General features: G+C 40.2%; 1 protein-coding gene and 1 pseudogene across 2 annotated transcripts in view; both read right to left on the bottom strand.

The window, feature by feature from the left end:
• RGS7 (regulator of G protein signaling 7) overlaps positions 1–23949 on the bottom strand; it is a 550126-nt gene that overhangs the window by 104994 nt on the left and 421183 nt on the right. The window lies entirely within an intron of this gene.
• Positions 16041–19371, bottom strand: LOC123791189 (small ribosomal subunit protein uS8 pseudogene; annotated as a pseudogene).

Below are 23949 nucleotides of genomic sequence, written 5' to 3'. Positions count from 1 at the left end.
ACTTCCAATTAAGTGCCTCCCTGCCTGGAATGTTCCTTTGCTACAAAGGAGCAATTTTTTCACCACATATATATCACGTCTGCATCCTTTTTAGCTCACAGCCAAGACCTTCTCAAAGCCTGTGCTGCTTGCAGCTCCAAACCCCCATGTTCTGTGACTCTTGCTGAAACTCAGGAGCTAGTGGGGTGTTGTAGGAAGAACAAAACGTCTGGAGATACTCGAAAACTCTGTGTGCCTCTCCCATTTATTAATAAAGGTAGCAGACCCACCTTGCAGGGTTGGTATGAGAATCCAACGAGAATACATGTCAAGAAGTTGCAATAGTGCCCCGTGCACAGGAGACATTCAATAGACGGTAGCAGGTAAGCTTCATTATTCACACATGAGCTCAAGTCACTTTTATCCAAAGCACTGTTAGGAAATCCACTTGCATAAGTGTGCCTCAACTAGGCTGAGTGCAAGAAATCAGCAGTCCTAAATAGCATCCTGAACAGCCCCTTATGTACTGGTGTGTGTGTGCGTGTGTGTGTGCGTGTGTGTGCATGTGTGTGTGTGTGTGTGTGCGCGCGTGTGTGCGTGTGTGTGTGTGTGCGTGTGTGTGGATTATTTACAAACTTGAGACAGTGAGAGAATCTCTCAGGAGCAGCACTAATTACACCCGTTTCAGAATCGCAGAGTCAGGTGGCCCACCTATCTTGTCATAACCATCTTTAATGGTGGCCTCGGAAAATATTATTCGCACTGCTTTCCAGAAACGCGATTGAGTTACGGCACACGAGCACATGTGCAGGGAACAGATTCAAGAAAGGGAACCTGAGAGGCCCAGAAAGAGAAAGAGCAGAAGAGTTCTGAATTCTAATCATGAGAATGAGTGCGACTAAAATAAAATCAACAACAGAAAGCAGGGGGGCAGGGGTGCTAAAGGGTTGGCGAGGGTTAGAAAAACAGAGTGGAAGTAAATAGAGCAAAGCTGCAGGGAAAAATCAGAAGCAAATAAACGTAAGCATGTTTCCCTTCCTGCCTGCGTTAGACACTGATTCTGAGCGAGCACACGCTTCCAGAGAGCTGGTGCATTCGCCGGCTTTTCCTCAGGTAGCACGACCATGCGTGAGCGGATCGCAGGGTCATGGCACTGACCCAGGACCACGAGAGAAGGCGGCTCCGGGACAGGAACGGTGCTCAGAGGCAAAGCCAGGCAGTCGGGTGCCCTGTCTGCTTTATTTCAGACTGTAAGTTCGGCACTTAGCGTATCAAGAGTAAAAGTAGCTATTGAGCCAATATTTGCTGAATGAGTAAATAAGTAAGTTTATGAATCAACGATGCAACAGAAATATGAAAAACGGAGCGCTGCATGAGAAAAGGCCAAACTCGTTATTTTGTGCTGTGATAATGAGCAGCTTTCTGAGCTCTTCCAAGATCATGCAGATGTTCATAATCTTGTTTCAGGATACGTTTATACAGTGTGAGGTGGGGCTGTGGTCAGTATGCTATTTTGGGGAAAGGCGGTAGTGAGACTAATGGCACACACACCACTGGGAGATCTGAGAGTGGGCAGGGGTCGTGTTCTCAAGGCCGACCTGTTTATTGCTGGTGATAAAGATGGAGCGAGGCTTCCCCATGGTCCCTCTGCTTCCGGATCCCAGCACAGCCTTAACCTAATAAGAATCCAGAGGACTGCTGACAGTCTTGGAACAAAGTGTTGGAAGAGTTTAATGAGTAATCCATCAAGATCGCCTTTCCCAGTAAGGACACGCCAGATGGCTCCCCCACATTACGCTTCTCAGCAAAATAATCACTAATTAATCTTGTACATGTGTTATTCGCGTCACTCACACAGCTAAATAAAGTTCAACAACAAACCTACATAAAATTCCATTTTGTTTTTCTTTTCGATAGTCCAGCCACGAACAAACTGGGAAATAAAAATCCATCTCCAAACAACTGTCACTGTGTGAACAGCGTCGCGTGGCTTTGTCAAGGTTGACGGATTCACCCCATTACCTCACCCCAAGCCCAGGAGCGACAGAATTATCAAAATCCTTTAAAAGCAAAGAGAATTCTGCATAACATAATTTACTTTTGAATCACAACTACTTGAGAAAGTTAATAGGATGAAAAGCATACCATAAAATAGGCTTGTGGTGTTCAGTGCTAGATTTCTAGACTCAGTTCTATACCTACAACATATTTTCAAAACTCCATAACATTTTCCTTATCCTGAGGTCCAATTCTTGGCAGTCTCAACCCCTCCCAAATACAGTCCAGAATTTTGAAGGGATGGAAAAATGCCTCTGAGTCAAGAAAATAATAATGAAAAAATCTCATTAAATTATGTTTTTATTCCTATCATACAGTATTTATTTTTATTTTCTGTGTATATATTAGCAAATGGGACTGTTTCATTATTAGCACATGGCATCCTTGATGTGGTTAAATACGATTAGTGTGTGGAGAGAAATATTTTAGAAGGAAATCCATTCAAAACAGAAAAAAAATGACAGCTGGTGATATGATATGAGGGAGAGAAAAAGCTAAAAAGCCGACAGAGGTAAGTTACTACACAGTAAAACAACAGGCATTCATCGGGATGACCCTGTGTCATAAAGATTTCATTGAGCTTAAGACTCTCTGTTTAAGAAGACAGGGAAGTGGTCACTTTAGAAGTACTTCAAAATACTCTAACTTTTTTTTTTTTTTAGAATTGGCACTTGAAAAGGTAAGATTAGTCATGTGGAAAAATCAAATATGCAGCACATTTTATCCTCCAAGGCCAAATAAAAATAAACTATTACTATATTTAGGAATTTCTGAGGTAAGTCCATCTTCGCAATGGTTAGGAGTTAATGAAGGAAGTAAGTATCTGGGCTTTCATCTTTTTTTTTTTTCTTTTCTTTTTTAAAGCGCCATTTCCAAGTAGAAAAATCAGGTGCCGCTTGCTTTTTAGCAATCACAATCAGGACGCAGAAGTGAGTAACATGGCGATAGAGAATAGATAAGATAAAATAGGTTCTATTTGGAAGAAATAAAAACAGGCATAGTTTACATCAATTTTGGAGAACACACTAGGTAATTAAGACAAGTAAATAATATTTCCAAACAAAGGAGCAGCGTACAGAGGCGAAGGGGCCAGGCTGTGTAAGCCAGCTGCCTGGGTTCAAATCCTGACTCCCTCACTTGCTGGCTGTGTGATTCGGCAACAGACTTGCACTCCCTGGGCCTCAGGGTTCTCATCCGCAAAATGACGATAATAAAATACTGATGTCAAAGTTCTGCTGTGAGGTTCAACTGAGATAATGTGTGCAGGGTGCTTAAAATAAGGCCCTCGACATGGAAGTGCTCCAAAACTTAAGTTATTATCAGTTAGTTGATACTTACAAAAGGACCCTCTCAGTGGCACTTAGTCTAGTTTAGTCCAGTGCTAAGGCAACGAGGTCACGCACAACACTTATAGCTCAACATCTTTTAAGTTCTCCAGGTGGTCAGACTGGGGGTCTTTTGTGTGCAGATGATGAGTCTGCTCTGGACTGAGGTCCCACCTGACGCCAGTTAGAACGGCAAAAATTAACAAGTCAGGAAACAACCAGTGTTGGGAGGATATGGAGAAAGGGGATCCCTCTTACACTGTCGGTGGGAATGCAAGTTGGTACAGCCACTCTGGAAAACAGTGTGGAGGTCCCTCAAAAAGTTAAACATAGAGCTACCCTATGATGCAGCAATTGCACTACTGGGTATTTACCCCAAAGATACAGACGTAGTGAAGAGAAGGGCCATATGCACCCCAATGTTCATCGCAGCATTGTCCACAATAGCCAAACTGTGGAAGGAACCGAGATGTCCTTCAACAGTTGACCGGATTAAGAAGATCTGGTCCATATATATAATGGAACATAACTCAGCCATCAGAAAGGATGAATACCAACCATTTACATCGACATGGATGGAACTGGAAGAGATAATGCTAAGTGAAATAAGTCAAGCAGAGGAAGACAATTATCATATGGTTTCACTTCTATGTGGAACATAAGAAATAGTAGGGAGGACATCAGGAGAAGGAAGGGGAAAAATGAAGTGGGGGGAAAACAGAGGGGGAGAGGAACCACGAGAGACAATGGACTCCCAGAAACAGACTGAGGGTTTCAGAGGAGAGGGGGGCAGTGGGATGGGTTAGCCCGGTGATGGGTATTAAGGAGGGCACGTATTGCGTGGTGCACTGGGTGTTATATGCAAACAATGAAGCATGGAACATTACATCAAAAACTAATGATATACTATATGGTGACTAACATAACATAATAATAAAAAAAGAATCCACGCTGGTATATATTTCCATTGTTTCTTAGACAGCAAAGAACACTACCCCAAATCCCAAAGATTTGGTACCATAGTGATAGAGAAAGATTTCCAAAGGTAATATCTTCTGCACACCGGGTTTACAATCAAAACCTGACAACACCGGAAATCACTGGGAAAGCTCCTGGCTCAGGAGAGAGGTGGGCAGGACTGACTGATGAGGACACAGTGAGCTGACAGTACTGAGAAATAATGGTGACAGAGGGATCCCAGGGACAGTACCCACAAGACAGAGGAATTCTTAGGGAAGCATACTAGCTCAGTACTCAAAAAAAAAAAAAAAAATCCATTAAGAAAAAACAATTGGCACCATCATAAATCAGTAGCCCTTATCAGACACACAGAGAATGGTCTAGTTGCCTAATATCAGCAGGTGTGACACCTGAAGAAATTATTTAAATATGAAGAGCAATGCTAAAATAAATAAATTTTAAAAAGACACCTATGCAATACTGCTGTGGAGAAAGGGTTAAGATCTATGTCATGTAAGGGGCTCCTGGGCGGCTCAGTGGGCTAAGCTTCTGACTCTTGATTTGGGCTCAGGTCATGATCACAGGGACATGAGATCGAGCCCCAGATCAGGCTCTGTGCTTACTGCAGAGTCTGCTTGAGATTCTCCCTCTCCCTCTGCCACTCCTCTCTCTCTCTCTCAAATAAATAAATAAACTCTTCAAAAAATCTATGTTCTATAATAACTACACGATATCAGGATGTTCATTTCACAGACAGTATATCCCCCCATATAACTGGCAGTTCCATCGTTGTACAGAATGAACTGCATCGTAACAAGACTGTTATATTTCTGTGTGTGATAGGTGCATAGAATGGTATTCAGATGAGAGAAAATCACTTTGAGTTCATCCAAGAACGGTGCAAGGGAACGGTAACAATCACAAGTGCCAAGGCAGTAATAAATTATCATGGAAAGCAACATTCCCTCTAAAATTCAGCATGCATTCTGCAAAATTTCCACCAGTTAGCTGGCTGAATGAGTTGGAAGGAAAGTGGGGCATGGAGTTAACCCCCTGGACAGATGGGGTTTCCATACCATGTGCTGCTTCAAACCAGCAACAGCACGTGCTAGTCAACAAGCACACACGCGTATCAAGGAGACACACGCTCCACTGCAGGTCATGGGATTTGAATTCTGATCCTAACTAGTTCTATGACTGCATATGTTGAGTAAATCATCTCATTTTTCTGGACCTTGGAGTCGGCATCCATAAAAGCAGGGCTGGATCGCCAAACGTTTTCCAACTCTGGTTCTATGGTGTGCAACCAACCTTCACACTGGAAGTCGCAGCAAAAATTCTGCCACCCTTCTTTCGCCTCTTTGTGTCAAAGGGAAATTGATTTTTGTACGTTCTGCAGATAATCTTGCCATGTCCATGGCCAATACTCCAAAAATAATGTACATTATAAAATACACCACTTCATTTGAATTTCAGTTGCTTCAAACTCAATCCTCATGATGAGCTAGGGCTGTTATGGTAAAGAATTTTGTGTGCACAGAGCAAAAGTCATACTGATTCCAAATAAATAGGAACTGCCTTGATGTGTGTGTTCTATTTATATATGTTCTAAAGCTAGTTGTAAAAATGCAGGCATGATATGGGAATTACCAGTAACTCACTCCACACAACAAAATGCCATGAATGAATTTGGTCTGAAAACCAAATGTCAATCCTAAAGATTAAGCAACATTCTTAAAAAAAAAAATCACCATTCATTAATGTATTTAAACCATGATTAAGTAGAAGACTAATTTCAAAGCTATAGCCTTGATCATACAAATAGTAATAGTTATTATAAAATTTCTAAACAAAACCAGATGTAATTTCCTTTAATATGTATTTTGTAGAAATGAATGCTTCCACTGGGGGAGAAGTTTGGGACATCAGAACTGATGTCTGAAAACTTAGATCACGGTTATCACTTGGCGTCCTTTTTATTTTTATTTTATTTTATTTTGTATTAAAATAAATGGTATTAAATGTATTAAAATAAATGCTAGGCATGGGGGAGGGGCTGAACTCACAACCCCGAGATCAAGATCTGAGTGCAGATCAAGAGTCCAACGCTCAACCAACTGAGCCACCCAGGCGCCCCACCTGGTGTCCCTTTTTAAAATAAAAATGCCACTTTACATAAATACATGTACTTATCAGTTTCATTTTCTTATGTTTGTGTCTACGTGTTGGTTTATGTGTGTACTGGAAACCAATACCTGGAAATAAGCACCTTTGGGAATACCTGAATTCTAAGGTACATGCCCAGAGCTAATCAATAGAGATGGCCCTTTGCAAGGATCAAAGTTGGGAAACCAAAGGGGGTAAATTAATTAAATGAGATGCATTCATTAAAATAATTGTTCTTTTTCCTGTCTCAAAACAGCACAACTGTCCATCAAGAATCTGATTTTAATTTTAAATGCCACAAAAAATCCTAACTATTGCAGAGCGGCGAGAATAAGGCATGAATACAGATGAGGTAATTAAAGGGTTAACACCCTTGGCAAAAAAGTCTCTATTTTCGTACAGTAAGTCAGAACTTAAACACCAGATGTTTTTAAAGGATTAAAATCAAATCTAAAAATATATGGCTTCATGAGTTTCTGCTAATAAAGTGTGTAGACAGCTCTACTGCCAGAATTCAAATCAAGAAATTCTAGATGCTGTGTAGTCATGAATAATAAGGAATGCCTGAACCTCAGTGGGTTTGTAATCTTTGTGGACAACACTTCCGTACTTGCACCTGCCGGAGAGGGCACAGCAGTTTATGGGGCAACAGTCAGAGCACAGACTTTGAGCACTTTGTCTGGCTTCACTGCATGTTAGACATCGTCTAGTTTTGAATATTTGAATTTTTAAAATTTTCACTGTCATAAACACCAAAGTGATAAACATTCTTAGAACACAGTCATTGCACATATCTCTAGCTCCACTTCTCCCCTGAATTCCTACATTGTGTTTCCAAGAGTCTGTGTGACATCTCCACTCGAATACATCCTGCATTTGTCATGACAAAACCGAACGGTTGAATTTCATCTCAGACCTGCTCTTCTTGCAGTCTTTCCCGTATCAGATGTCCGTGATTTTCACTCAAATTCTCAAGCCAGAACACTCGAATTGTTTTTGATGTCTGTCTTTCCCTCACTTATCACATCCAGTCCAGGAGCACATTCTGATCACTGTTCCTTACAAACCCAGAATCGACAGCCCCTCCACCACCATCAGTCACTGAGATAACGTTCAGACTAGTTTCCATTCATGCCCTGCTCTTTGCCACATTGATTATTTTAAAATGTAAATCCAGCAATTCTACTTCCAGGTATTTATCTGAAGAAACCACCACCACCACCACCACCACCAGAAAACCACTTTCAAATAGACATATGCACCCCTATGTTCATAGCAGCATTATTTACAACAGCCACGATATGGAAACAATCCAAGTGTCCATCAAAGAAATCAGGAAAGAAAATGTGATTTCTCTCCCTCTCTCTCACACACACACAATGGAACAAAAAAGTAAGCGATCTTGCCATGTGTGATAACACGGGTGGACCTAGAGGATATTACATGAAGTGAAATTAAGTCAGCCAGACAAAGACAAATACCAAATGATTCCACTTATGTGTGGAGCCTAAAAAACAAAACAAATGGACAAACAAGCCAAAATAGAAACAGACTCATAGATACAGAGAACAAAGTGATGGTTACCAGAGAAGAGGGGGTTGGAGGATGGACGGAATTGGTGAAGGGGATTAGGAAGTTCAATCTTCCAGTTATAAAATGAATACAATACAGGGATACAGATTCACTGTATCTGTATATATTATATACTGTATCTATATATATACACTCTAACTATATTCACCATAGAGAATATAGTCAATTGTAACACCTTTGGTGACAGATGGTCACTTGACTTACTGTGGTGAGCATTTCCTAATGTATATAAATACTGAATCACTGTGTTATACCCCTGAAATTAATACAATATTGTATGTCCATTATTCTTCAATTAAAAATGTAAATCAGATCATGTCATTCGTAGTAAAATCTTACAATAAGTTTTCATATTTCTTAGAATAGAGCTCAAATTCCTTGACTTGGCCTTGGAAAATCCTACATGATCTGGCCACCAGTTACTTCTCTGTCCTCCTCCCCTATTACCCACCCCTTCACATATCCTGCTCTAGCATACAGACCTCCTTGCTGTACCTCCAACATACCAGGCATGTGCCTGCCTCTAGGCTTTGCATTTCCTGTTTTCTCTGCCTGGAATGCCAGCATTCTTCCTCCAGAGAGCTAAACATCCCACTTCCTTCCATCAGCTAGTAAAAATTAGGATTCACTCCCTACATATCCTTTTACTACTTTGTCTTCTCTTCATAGCACTCATCACCACTTACCATATGAAACATTTATCTATTTATTATTAATCTTTTCCAACGAAAACGTAAGCTCCGTGTGAGTTGGAACTTTTTTTTTAGTTGTTTTTCATTTGTTTATTTACTTCTTTGATTTTCTATCTTATCAGTGCCTTAATTTTCTGCAATACTACAAGCAACTAAAAAATGTATCAGCAAAAATGGACACATGAATCCTATATTATTTCATAGAACAAATTCTTAGAAATAATATAATGGAGTCAAAAGTTACAGATATTTTTAAAGCATTACTATACACTACAAACTTAATTTCTAAAAATGTATATAATTTAAATTCTCACCAGGAGGTTATAAATGTATTGGTTTCCCTGTAAACTTGTGAACCTCTTGGCATTAGGATTTATTTCCTCATTCTTCATTTGCTGGAACAAATGGTGTCTTGCTTTAGTTTGAATTAATTTGAGTTGTACTACATATTGAATTTTAGCTAAAATTAACAGTTTTATTATACCTAGCATGAGTGAAAGAAAAATACATGCAGAGTTACCAGTGCAGGCTTTGAGAAAGGCTGGGTTAGACTAGGCATGGAAGAGTATTAGATTTGTGGGAAGAATGCTGTCCTTCAATTTCTCTCCAATTTTCCTGAAAATGCTTTCCTTTCTAATTCTTCATTTTTGATTTGTTCCCTACACTTATCTTACATAATTACTTAAATTATAGTCCCTGCGTATTTCCTTTAAATTTTTCTCTACTACTGATTCATACCAGGCTTTGGCAATTTATTCCATGAGTCTTCATTTCTTCATCCATCCATCCTTTCATCCACCCATCCATCCATCCATTTTACTATCCATCTAACAGATAATTATTCACGTTCTGCTTGGTTTCATTCCACGGATATAAAAGAGAATATAACATTCTCTCTGTTTCTATCTTCAAAACTCACAATGCAGTAGAATAATTATGCTTAAAACAGCAAACAATGACTTCTGGTTTCAAATGAGATGATAAAGAGCTTAGAAGAGATCACTTCCATCCTCACAACAAGGAAAGCTGAACAAGCTAAAAATCAACTTTTCCTGGAGCAATTTTGACAACGAAGGTTGTAGGACAAACCTCCACCTAAAAATCTGCAGAGACAGGCTCTGAGACACAGCCCAGACGTCCTTACTTAGAGCATCGATTCAACTTTTCTTTCCCTTAGTGATAAACCTAACAAAATAGATACAGGATCTGTGTGGGAAAAAAATAAGAAAACACTGACAAAAGAAATCAAATAAAATTTTTAAATGGAGACATATTTCATGTTCATGGACTGGAACACTCACTATTTTTAAGGTACCATTTGTTTCAATTTGATGCACAGATTCATGGCAATCCCAAGCAAAATCCCAGCAAGCTGTTTTGTAGATACCGATAGAATGTATGATATGTTGGCTAACTGAATTTGAATAATAAAAAGAAGGATTCCAGAGTTCATATGGAAAGGCAAAAGACCCATAATAACCAACATGGCACTAAAGAATAAAAACGAAGTTGGAAGATTCACAGTATATGACTTCAAGATTTACTTTAAAGCTATAGTAATAAAGATAGTACAGTATTGGTGAAAGAACAGACAAACAGATGACCAGAACAGAATACAGAGCCCAGAAATAGACCCAGGCAATTGATCTTAGACAAAGGTGCAAAGGGTATTTAATAGGAAAAAAGGATACTTTTTTCCCAGCATTATTTTTTCTCTTACATAACCAATTGTTGTGTAAAAAGAAACCCAATGAACCTAGACACAGACGTTATCACTGATGACGTACAGCTCACCGTAAAGTGACCTCCCCCACCTCATACTGTTCTTTGGAAAGAAGTTACTGAATGTAGCCCAAACTTAAAAGAGTAAGGAGTCATGCTTCACCTCATTCAGGATAAAATATATACATAAATTATTTGGCATTTCTTGGCAGGGGAAGCTTTGTTTATACACCCCTTATTTATGTATCCAATCATTCATTTATATCAGCATGAACCTATGGATGTAGTTTTTATACTTTAAGATATAATCCAATGCTACTTAATTTATTTTGTTGCAAAACCTGTTCTGTCTCTGGCCATTGGGAACTCTTTCATTTGGCTCCCGTGTCCCTTTGGCATCCACCCACTAGTATGTGTACCCTTAAGTGCATATTACTAACTGAAAGGATCCAGTGTAAAAAGGTTACAGACTCTACGACTCCGTTCATATGACATTCTGGAAAAGGCAAAACAATAGGGATGGTAAATGGAGCAATCGTTGTCTGATGTGATGAAAATGACATTTTATCTCTGTGGTTTTCCTCCCCCAAACCTAAAATCCCGGTCTAATCATGCAGAACAAAACAAAAGAAAAGAAAAAACAAAACATCAAACAAACTCCAATTCAGGGACAGTTTATAAAACGCCTGACCATTACTCAAAACTGTCAAGGTCATAAGAAACAGGAGAGTCTGAGAGATTCTCATGATCTAGAGATGGTTACCAAGACATGACAACTAAAGGTAATGTGATAACCTGGATGGGATCCTGGGCCAGAAGAAGGACATTAGTTAAAAAGGAAAGAAAATCCGAATAAAATATAGACTTTAGTTGATCATGTATCAATATTGGTTCATTAGTTGTGACAAATGTGTCATACCAGTGGAAGGCATTAATCACAAGGGAACCGGGACTGGAAGAAAGGGCAGACAGCAATCAATGGAATTTCATTCAATAATGTGGGAGAGTTTAAATTGTTTTCAAGCTCCCTGAATAAAGGCAATAGAAAAAGAGATGAAAGACAATTGGACACCTCCCCGAAGGGCTTCCGGGCTGGCTGTCTTCTAATCTATGTTCCACAGTATTGGCCTTTGATCTTCTAAAGAACAAACTCTTAACCCTGTATTTGTTCTAAGGATCAAAGATAATGCCGCTAAAGTTATTTAACATAGTATTTGTAACATAGGAGAAACAAACAAATGTGGCTATTGTTTTGTTACTTTGCAACTGAAATCTATTCAAAGGTTCCAAGGTCTCCCCATCACCCAGCACATTCCTTAATGATGTCCTTGGGACAAGTTTCATCCCTCCTCTACAGGAAACTTGCTCCTTAGCTCCTCCTGCCCCAGCCCTGCCTTTACACTACGTTCACTCATTCTCGCAGTTAAACTAGATGACCTGGAGCAGGCTGGTTCTCGCCTCTGCGCCTTTACTCTAGAATTTATTACATCGAGAAAAGCCTCCTTGCTTACCTTTACCAGCTAAAATTAGATGCAATTCCCAAAGTCCACTCAAATAGAGGCTTCCCTTACGAAGGCCTTTCTAATTCCCCCACGAGTGGGCCTTCCCTCCACTGAGCTCCCAATGCCTGATATCTTTTATTGTAACTAATTGTGCTCTGGTCTTCGTCTTTCCTATTATTTCATAAGGATCCTGAAGGATAGGCACTCTGCTTAAACTTTTTGTTTCCCTGGTCATGCACTTTACACCTGCTACCTGTGGAATACATCATTTGTATTGAAAATAAAGTAAGGGAAAGTGAGTTTAACTTTAAAAACTATTTATTTTTGAGTATTTCTTTGATATTTATAACAAATGCCCACTTTGCTCTGATAATAAATATGATTAAAGCTTGCATTTCAGGGGCTGATATATTGCTTTTAAAAGACTAAATTAAAAATCAATGTCTTGATTGAAGCCACACATCTAATAGTTGCTCTAAGAATAAATAAGAAGAAAGTATGTAATCTGTATGAAAGGGTTTTCAACTTGTTATTTTGTATCTAAAAATCACAGTGCTGGGGCGCCCGGGTGGCACAGCAGTTAAGCATCTGCCTTCGGCTCAGGGCGTTATCCCAGCGTTGTGGGATCGAGCCCCACATCAGGCTCCTCTGCTATGAGCCTGCTTCTTCCTCTCCCACTCCCCCTGCTTGTGTTCCCTCTCTCGCTGGCTGTCTCTCTCTCTGTCAAATAAATAAATAAAATCTTTAAAAAAATAAAAATCAAAAAATAAAAATCACAGTGCTTAAGAAACCTTGAGAATTTATTAAGTTTTGAAAACAACAGAGGATAGAAAAACTTCAAATATCATCTTCTCTGTTTTTAATTAATACCTAGTGTGAGCACAAAAGTTATTTCAACCCACCAGTCCATATTTTACATTAGAGTACATGGCTACATACATTTGGAATAGAAAATGGCTAAACTCAATTTATTTTCCTTCCAGAAATCTTTGACCCTAACTTTTAAAAATCAAGTAAAAAGCTCAGGAGACTAATGGCATTTGAGGTGAGACTCCTGGAACTTGCGGCCTTACCCATCCCTCCAGCAATGACATAAATGGCCAGTCCCTTAATTTTGCCCACAGGAAGCGATTCTGCATTCCCTAACAGTGAACTGAAAACGCAGTTTTAGAAGAAAGGAACTGAAACAAATTCTGAATGTGAAAACTTTAGAAAAGCAACACAGCTTGAGACTTAACTATGCTAAATAATGCAAATATATTTTATTCACATGAAAAAATGTTAGTAAAGACTTCAGTCTAATTACAAAAATGTCTGACTGGAATGGTCTATGAAGTGAGGTTATGAATAAAGATATGTTGAATGGTAGAATCCATTTTAATCATATTAATTCTTTAGCATGTTCGGAATTCGAATTTGATTATTAAGATAAATTTTGAAATTGGGAGAAAAGAGACAAAAGCTACGAATAACAAATGGTTGCTTCCAGAAATGTTTATTTTTTCCAGAAATTTGCATTAAATAATTAATAATAGAACTTATTACTTGAATTTAGTTTTTATTGATTAAAATCGTGGAAGTAGTAAAAATAGTTAGTAAAATAAGGCATGTAAATACAGCCAACTTTAATAAGAAGAGAACAAAGTTGGTTAAAAATAGTATCAATGATATTAAAATATCACTGTTTTTAAAATTAACAAGTATGCATTGGCAGGGAAACATACTGTATCGGAGAAATAAAGGCTTCACAGTAATATTTGTTTCCCTTTTTAATCTTCTCTACCACCTCCTCCTTTCTTTGAGATAATACAACAGCAACATCAGCGTTTGGCCCAGGTCAGACGTATGGATGAACACCACCATCATTCTGTCGCCTTAGAGCAAAAGAATCTATTCCAAGTCAGGAGCTCGTTTCAGCTTTCAGTAGAAATTTACTGTTATTAATAAGCTATCACCTCACATCAGTCAGATGGCTAAAATCAAAAACACAAAACAAGTGTTGGGAGGATGTGGAAAAAAGGAACCCTCGTGCACTGTTGGTGGGAATGCAGCCACTGTGGCAAACAATACAGAGGTTCCTCAAAAAGCTAAATGTAAACCCTACAACCCAACGATCACACTATTGGGTACCCAACCGTGAAATATGAAAACACTAATTCAAAGGGATACATGAACCACTGTTCACAGCAGCATTATTTACCACGGCCAAGATACGGAAGCAGCCCAAGTGTCCATCAATAGATGAAGGATAAAGAAGGTGTGGGGTGTGTGTGTGTGTGTGTGTGTGTGTGTGTGTGTGTGTAATTAAGTCATGAAAAAGAATGAAATCTAAAAAAAAAAAAGAATGAAATCTTGCCATTTGCAATAACGTGGATGGAACTAGAGGGCATTCTGCTAAGTGAAATAAGTCAGTCGGAGAAAGACAATGATCACATGATGTCACTCGTATGTGGAATTTAAGAAACAAAACAAATGAGTGAAGGAAAGAGAGAGAGTGAAAGAGAGAGAGAGAAACCAAGCAACAGACCCTGAACTCTAGAGAACACACCATTGGTCACCAGAGGGGAGCTGGACGGGGGATGGGGAAACAGGTGATGCGAATTAAAGAGCGCACTTGCCGTGATGAGCACTGAGGAATGTACAGAACTGCTGAATCACTATATTGTACGCCCGGAACTAATATAATGCTGTATGTTAACTAGACTGGAATTAAAATTAAAAATGTAATAAAAAAGAGTCAATCGGATGCACTTTAGCGAAGTCACAGGAGTGCCATCTCTTCTATGCAGAAATCAGCATTCCAATTTAAAGGGTGCAAACATTTTTTGCTGTTATGCTCACATTTATTTTCACTTACTTTGAATGAAAACTGCTGTTCCAACAACCGAGGTGCCCAAACATACCAGACACAGACCAGGAATTTGGCGAGTGCCACGCTACCTACTGGCACACGCTATCTAACTTTAAATTTGAAGGGTTCCTTGTGATGACAGGACGCGAAGAAGTCCTAGCTCCCTGTGCTCTGTCTTCTGAACCAAAAGCTTTACTCATTCTGCTCAGAAAGGTTGCAATGACTTCCTACCACAAAAGTGCTGCACCTTCCCCTCTCTCTCAGTCTTCTCTCTTTAACAAGCCACTGATGAATCTCTTCCTGAGACCCTCTGTTTGATGCCCTCTACTTTGCTGTCTTTCCCGCCAGCTCCCGAACTCTTCTCTGCCGTTGTCCTCCCAAACTTTACAGTGAGGAAGTCTCCTGAAAATCTGTCTTTGCTAAGGCTCCCATTTGCCTTTACTCTTTTTATATGCTTTCTTCTTTGGCAAGTTCATCTAATTTCAAAGCTTTGATTTCCAAATGTACAGGTCATTCATTCATTTATTCAACACATGGGAAAAGTACCAAAGAAAGGTGCCAGCACTTTCTTTAAGAAGTGTGTAGTCTATTTAATAGGCAAAATAGGCAGATAAACGGGCACTCAACCACACCATGTAATAAGAATTTCAATGAGGTAAGCGCAGTCTTCTAGAAACACATTAGAAAGACATCCAATCCAATCTTGGGAGGCCAGGAAAGTTTTCTAAAGGAGTTAATACATAACTTAAATCCTAAATAAAGACAGGAGCTATGAAGCAAAGAGGAGGCTGCAAGCAAAGAAAACAGCACGTGGAAACGCTTGTGACCCAGAGGATAGCGTCATTTAACAAAGAGCCAGCAATCTGGCTGCGAGGCGCGCTGTGAGGCAGGGAGTTCTGGGCTGCAGACGCAGCGGCAAACAGCCACACCCAAACAGGTTTCACAGTCAAGCTAAAACGTTTGGACTTTATCCCATGGGCAATGGGGGAATCTATTAGGGTTATGAAATCGCCAAAGAGACATGCTCAGATGGAGTTTTAGAAAGGTCATTTTAGACAGGTGACATGAATATATGGGTGTGGGAGAAAGAAGAAGGGCTATGAGTTAGAAGACTGTGGTTGTTCCCAGTGAGATGAGACTGTGGTTGGAGTAAGGTGCGGAGACCTTCTTTTTTTCCCCTCATTGAGGCATTTTATTTGCACATATGTATTGTATCCTCAGGAAAAGAATCCTAGGATTTTCCCTCCTGTGTGTTTTTGTCCTTGCTTCCTCATGGTCCATGATGCCAGGTGAGGTTGTTAGTCCAATGAAACCAAACTGGCAAGATAGAAGCAGATTGTTCTGCCATTTTTCTAGATCTCTGAGTTGTAAATCAAATCTGGGGCTGATCACTCCATACTTGCTTAACCTGCCTATGGGTTCACAACAATTTTCCCAGCTCTATGATCATCAACGATCTCAAATTCACCAATGTAACCACGTTTCATCATCACAGTTGAAACTGGACGATGACCTTGGAGCATGGCCTAATAAGAACCTGGCATTTGCCTCTCTTTTCGGCATTGTGAATGACCTTGAGAGCATTTGCCAAGACATTCACGTGGCCCATCATGGCAGCAGGAAAAGATGGCAGAAAGAGCAGGGGAAAGATATTTAAAAGAAGAAGTCTACACAGATTTGGGGATAAAACGATGAAGTCAATTTTGATTTGTTGAGTAAATGAAATGCCTGTTAAAGCTCCAAGTGAAAAATCTCTACAAGATAGTTGGATCTATAGACCAGGAACTCGGAAGGAATTCTAGATGAGTATTCACACCAGTCGTGAATAAAATAAAGAAGTACGTGGCCTGAAGAAAGCCAATAAATGAGAAAGACCGTGTTTGGGTCTCAAAAACCCTGACAGTAAAGAGGCAAGTAGAGAAATCTGTGAAGAATACTAAGTTGGACTGTGAGAAAATTTTAGCTCAAACCAGAGGATGGCGTAGGAAGACATGAACGAATGAAAAATGCCACATGAGGTCAGATTAAGGACAGAGAAATGATCACTGAATTTTGTAATGAAGAATATTAACTGGCTGTACTAAATAAAGTTTCAGATTATAAATGGAGGACGCAAGCAAGATATCAGTGAATTGAGAGAGGAATTATAGAGATAAGGATCAGAGACAGAAAGTACAACTGCGTTTGTAAAACTGAGAGAGAGGACAGTGGCTAGGATAGACCACCTATCAATACAGGAGTGTTTTGTGATGGAAAAACATGGTGGAGAATAAACTGGTAACTATATGTTAGTTCAGCACAGACAAGAGGAGTAGGAACCCTGAGGTGCTACAAAAGGTCAGGGTAGTAAGGACAGGAAGCCTGACCCAGATGGGAAAGGATGCAAGGATGGCCGTAGACACTGTCATGGTTTTGTGAGGCACAAAGAGTCAGAACGTGGACAAATTTCCTCTTTGATTTATATTTTCTCTAAGAAGTTATGGTCTGACGCTGAGGGTGACAGAGAATGTGTCTGTCAGGAGACTTCAGGAAAATGAGGGCATTGAATAATCTCCCCCCCTGCATAGGAGCTATGACTAGGAAAACACGATTGCCAGGAGACCCTGAAGGCCTGACTGGAGTTGGAAACTGTGACATCTTGGGGGCAATGATCTAGAGCATTGAGTAACTTCTCTATAATGTGTGCACAATTTCAGGTAGAGACAGGAACATAGTGAGACTGACCAGGGATTAGACGCTGTCAGTGGATTACTGGACGGACAAGCTGAGGGAAAATTGGAAGCATTTGTGCGGTTGAAGTGGCTGACTGTTTTGCTGTTGGTATAATGATTCCTCAGATGGCTGTCTTGCCTGTGAGAGGGGCCGTATGGGTATACTGATCAGCACTGCAGGACCAGCACATTTTGCATGTACGTAATTATTAAATGCATGAATGACCCTACCTGCAAGCCTGGTTTCGGTATTATGACAGCATCACATCACAGGGAGAAGTCTGGGTTTCTACCTTCCTCATTACTCATAGAATATAACATTCCACAGAAGCCTTGTTTAAAACGATGGGAGACTTTTGCATCATTTGTATGATATAATCTAAGCCATAGCTACACTTCTGCCCCACTCTATTTTTAAACTGTCTACATCCCTGTCAATTTGTGTGCACCTTTTCCTGTGAGATGGTGTGCCTAAAATCCATTGTTTGCTCAAACATCTCCGTTACTAGTTACAGAGGTATTCCCAACCTCATAGCCTTATTTAACTTTCAGTGGCAGCCCCTGGAAGACCTGTCCTCAAGTGAGTGAATACGCAATGCGTGTGAACATCTGACAGAATCTGCAGGCAGGTGGACAAAGAGCAGAGGCATGAGAAGGAGTTACATGAGGTCCTCCATCTCAGCAATGCCAGCGAGGAGGGGCCCCCAGCTGCCAGACACTCATACCCAACTCTCTGCTCTTATTTCTCTTGTAAGAGGCTGGATGGAACAGTTGGGGTGTGGTTAAAGGCAAGGTAAGGCCCTGGATTTAAAAGTCTTTCATACTTTCAATAATTTTTTCCTGTTTGTGGTACTGCATCAGGGACCAAAAGCTTACTAGGCTACCATTGCCCATATGTTAGTAAATTAGGCTTATTTATCATATTTGGGGGCCCAGATGGGAGCCGGAAAACATTAATAAAATTTAGGGTTCATGTTTATATAAAGGCAACAACGCAATGGTAATTTACCTATTTGTACAGGGACAGGATATTCTCCTTCCTGATGGCCGATCATCGTTTACCAGATTGAGCAGAAATGTCTCAGAAGAGCAATTCAGGGCTTTGCAAGCCCAACCACCCAACACCTTCACCTTATCTCCTGCTATTGGCCAACATAAAAGTGTCATTCCAGAAAAGCTGACCTACTTTCTCTCCCTATACTATAGGAAAAGAAATGTCTACAACAGCTACTTTTCTAAGCTGGAAGCAAGTGGTCCGACCTTGAATCATGTTAGAAAAGATAGGATATCTGCAGGGTGTCAGGATACTTTCCAATGGCTTTACATTTATTGAAAAATTGTCAGGAAAAAAAAATCAAAGCATAACCTAAAGCAGTTATTTCACTTAATATAATATCATTTCAGGCTACAGATAAATGTTCAAATGATAAATTTGTCTTTTTATGATTTTTATGAGACTCTATTATCCTTGCTATGCCTTTACTAGGGTTTTCCAGTGTGCTATAATATTTCAGCCAATAAATCATGTTTTGTTTCTAATAGGAGCTACTATTTGCTCATAAAACTCATTTTTTCCATGGAATAAAAGCAAACTCCTTAGGCTGTTTCAGAACATTAGAGCTGTGGTTGGATAGTATCTATCCTTGACTTGACTTAGAGAAAAATATATTATTTGAAACCTATGAATTGATAACCCTGGGAAGTTTCACTTTCTGTTTGAGAACTGAACACTCAGGATGTCATGGAGGGTCATGGGAACCTATGGTTTTCCACTTCGAGGTGAACCTCCAACTAGAGTGTGAACCATGAATTCTGAAATATGAAAGATAAAAGATAAAAACAGCCTATTTATTACATTACTATTCTCTTTGTTAAAAATATTCAATTCAATAATATTTAAATGCCCACTATGTGCCAGAGGGCGAAGACAAAATGCAAACCTTCTACTCACACACCTCACATTCTAGTGACTATGTGCCCCAGACCCTGTGAAATGTCCTGAAGTCAGACCGTCATGTCACAGTGGAGCCACAGTCCAGGCCTGTCAGCAGGGGTGGTGTTATGTCAACACGCCCTTGAAAGAGGTCAGTCCTCAAACATATCCTTAGAGGAGGTCAGTCCTGGAGTCAGATATGAGAATTCAGAAACTGCGGCCAACAGTAAGATGAAGGAAACTGTACCCTAGGAATCAATTAAGCCCAGACGCTGGGCCTGAATATGCCTGAAACATTCTCAATGTCAGGGATGCTGGCCACTGTCCTTAGATGTGAAGAGGGCAACAAGAAAACAGCTTCTAAAGGACGCACAGACAGATCTGGACTGAGAAGGGGTAACAGTTACTCTCTGTGATGTATTTTCCTTCTACTCACTGTGGGGCTCAAAGACATCTTGAGAAAAGTGAGTTTGGGAGATGGAAGTGGAAGTCCGTGAAGAGGTACAGGCTTCCCAGCACCCAGGTCGGAGTGGTGCCCTGGGCTGGGGTCAAAGTGACGGGAGCAGATGGTCATTGTTCTGGAGCACTACCATCTCTGAAGGGCAGTGAGGCTCTGGCAAGGAGGAGGGCCCCACAAGTAGGTGGGGGGAAGGGACATGAGACACCTCAGGAGCGGCCCAGGAAAACTACCGGATATGGGGAGGGGAAGACATGGAGTGGGACTAGCTCCAAAAACAAAGCCAGTGAGAGCTCACACCTTCAAAGACTGGGAAGATATGCTAGAATTTAACTGTGGCTATCTGAGTGCTTTTTATGAATGCTTCTTATTCTCCACCTTATATTTCCCAGATTACCTACAGTAGGTTTATAATGGTTTTTATAAATAAAAACGTGTTAAGAAAAATGGGTCAAATCAAAACCACACGAATATACCACCTTATGCCAGTTAGAATGGCAAAAATTGACAAGGCAAGAAACAACAATTGCTGGAGAGGGTGTGGAGAAAGGGGATCCCTCCTACATTGTTGGTGAGAATGCAAGTTGGTACAGCCACTCTGGAAAACAGTGTGGAGGTCCCTTAAAAAGTTAAAAATTGAGCTACCCTATGACCCAGCCATTGCACTACTGGGTATTTACCCCAAAGATACAGATGTAGTGAAGAGAAGGGCCATATGCACCCCAATGTTCATAGCAGCATTGTCCACAATAGCTAAATCGTGGAAAGAACTGAGATGCCCCTCAACAGATGACTGGATTAAGAAGTTGTGGTCCATATATACAATGGAATATTACTCAGCTATCAGAAAGAACGAGTTCTCAACATTTGCTACAACATGGACGGCACTGGAGGAGATAATGCTAAGTGAAATAAGTCAAGCAGAGAAAGACAATTATCATACGATTTCTCTCATCTATGGAACATAAGAACTAGGATGATCAGTAGGGGAAGAAAGGGATAAAGAAAGGGGGGGTAATCAGAAGGGGGAATGAAGCATGAGAGACTATGGACTCTGAGAAACAAACTGAGGACCTCAGAGGGGAGGGGGTGGGGGAATGGGATAGACCGGTGATGGGTAGTAAGGAGGGCACGTATTGCATGGTGCACTGGGTGTTATACTCAACTAATGAATCATCGAACCTTACATCGGAGACCAGGGATGTACTGTATGGTGACTAACATAATATAATAAAAAAACATTAAAAAGAAAAAAAGAAAAAAAAAAGAAAAATGGGTGCATCCTAAGGAACTACGTGTCACATCTGACGTCCGCCCCCACAAAAAGTCTGTGAACAACATGCCGAGCAGTGATTAGGGGCCCTCGAGGAAATAACCAGGGCCAAGCACGGCAGCGCTGGGCAAACCCAAGGCTAAAGGCTTCCGCGGTGAAGCTCTCAGAAGGGTGATGAACAAGTGTGTGTCCATCACTGCTTACAAAGAGGCCCACAACGACCCAGACCACAGATGTTTTCATGCATGAACCCCAGCAGAGGAAAAAATCAAATGTCAGCTGTGCTGAAATAGCCAAGTCACCCCGACAGTCTCAAAATCTGTCGCCCCCTCTTTTTGTGGCTATTCCATAGGATCAAAGTGCGAGCGACGTCTGGTAGATCCCCTTCCAAAAAACCGGCTTAAATTAAAAGAGCAATTATCGCTAGAAAATGACAAAATCACAGTCCGAGTGTGTGCCTTCCATGAAATGGAATTAATCAGAATTCTACGTGGTGTAGATGATGCTTGCTAGTGTGCCTCAAAGCCCAGGTATTCGCGAGCGCAGCGGAAAGGAGCAATTCTGGATAGTTCAGAAATACCAATCACTTCAATTATAACATAACCGCAAAACACAGAAGGCATTTCAGTTTTATGAGACAGAAAGTCTTCCTTGCTTACAGGGGAATTTTCAAAATATAAAAATCATATTATGTTATATTGAGTTTCTTAGACCCATTTTTTTTTTCTTTCTTTCTTTTTTCTTTTTTTTTTACTGTGAGAGCAGTAATCTTTGTGTATGGTTTGCAACCAGATGGCGGTGGAGAGACAGGCGCATTCATGCCATGGTGGGATCACATTCCGGTCACAAAGCTTCTGTGAGCACTGCTGTCATGTGCTCTATGCTGCTGTTGTGAACACTTCTTGCCATTCTTAGATATAACAATCAGAAAAACTTTATGAATAGGACAAATAGCCTTGTTCTCAGCTCAAATAGAGAGGGGAAAATCCTAACTCATTCTTCAGCTGGGAAATAAAAAGTGCTGTTATCTTAATAAAAGATAAAAGGGCCTGACTTTTCAAACAGCTCTTACCCAACGGTCTGTGTCTCCCTCTGGATAACGGATATAATCACCTACATCTCCCTGTCCTTCCCTGAGTGGCGGGCCGATCCCGGCGAACTGGCCTATTTTCAGTGCTGTCCTATCCTCCAGGCCTTATTAGCTTTAAAATCCTTTCTACTTTTCTTTCCTTCTTTATGCTTTCCTTCTTTACTTCCTTTCTTCCTTTCCTTCCACCCAAACCTCCTACTTCTTTTTTAAAAAATGTGTATGCTATATTTCTTCCTCAAAACAAAAAACAAATTCAAGTTGGCTATAAAAGGAACATGTGTACACAGAGGTTAATAAAATAGACAGTGAAGACCTAAAAAGAAGAGAACAGAGATGTCAACAAGCTGCTAGAAGAATTAGACAATGCCAATGGGCAACTGAGCTTTTCCATTTGGTTTTTATTTTTGTTTTGTTTTTTCTAGTGCATAGGATAGAAATACCAATCTCTGCTGAGATATGAAATGTGCCTAAGTGAATTTAAACAACTATTCAAAAGTACATTGAACTCTGGCATCATTTTGCTTGTTCAACTTTTACAAGCAAAAAGACAGCAATTCTAATATATTCCCAGCTGTCTTTATACTTTCCTTAATTGTTGGGAACTCTAGTAAGCAGTATATAAAAAAATCTGCCAATCAGGTAAGAATGGGAAAGATTATAAAACCCTGGAACCGGCATTGTAGACGCATGTACTGGCCAGTACAAACCAAAAGAGGGAACTGGCCCAGAGAGACAGCACCTGCAGAATCTCTCACAAACGCTGGCATCATTTCTGACCCACACCAGGTGTGAATCCAGGCTCCACATCTCAGCTCTGCCCTAAGCCTTAGGGACCTCAGTTGGAAAATGAAACTGATACTCCTTCTCTGGATCTGAAAGGGTTAATGTTTTGAAATCAAGTGTATCTGGATTTGAAGAGTGGTTCTATCGTTTAGTAGCTTCATGGTCGGAGACTTAGTTTTCTGATGCACCACGTACTTCATGAAGTTTCTTTCTCTTTTTTCTTTAAGACTAAATAACATATATCAAGTTCTCAACACGGTGTTGGCACATTGCTGGTGTTCAGTACAGGTGAGCTCTCTTGTCTCCTTCCTGTTTATAAGAACCAAACAAGAGGAAAACATCCAGCATGGTACCTGGAGGGAACCGATTAATTAATGTCAATGCATTATAATTATTTTTCACTGTTACTGGCAATATAGCCACAGAGAGGGAATATGAAAGCAGCCAGAAGCCCAAGAAGAAAAGGCTTCTGTTAACAGGAAAATGGCCTCTGGGTGGCTGAAACCATAGCAGACATACTGGGAGTACTGACTCCTGTTACAGTAATGAAAACTTGTATTTATGGACTTTATGAAGACTTTTCAGTATAGTGCGGGTTTTGAGTTTTAATTGTGTAGAGAAACTGCACAGTGACGTTAGTCAAATGGTAAGAGCAGTCTCTTGTTCCATTATGAAGTATACTATTTAAATGCAAATACAAAACATATATACATACATATACATACATAGATACATAAATGGATAAAGCAGTATGGTTAGATACCAGGTTAAAGGAGACCGCTGGTCTCAATGCGCTGGATGTGACTGGGCTTTAATTACTTTGAATGGGAGGCGTCCTGGAGCAAACATCTGCA

This window comes from Ursus americanus, chromosome 2 (assembly GCF_024610735.1).
Source record: "Ursus americanus isolate L20-20 chromosome 2, mUrsAme1.1.p, whole genome shotgun sequence".
In the NCBI taxonomy this organism is placed as follows: domain Eukaryota; kingdom Metazoa; phylum Chordata; class Mammalia; order Carnivora; family Ursidae; genus Ursus; species Ursus americanus.
Note: the sequence above shows the minus strand (reverse complement) of the source record. Positions and strands in the feature narration are given on the sequence as shown.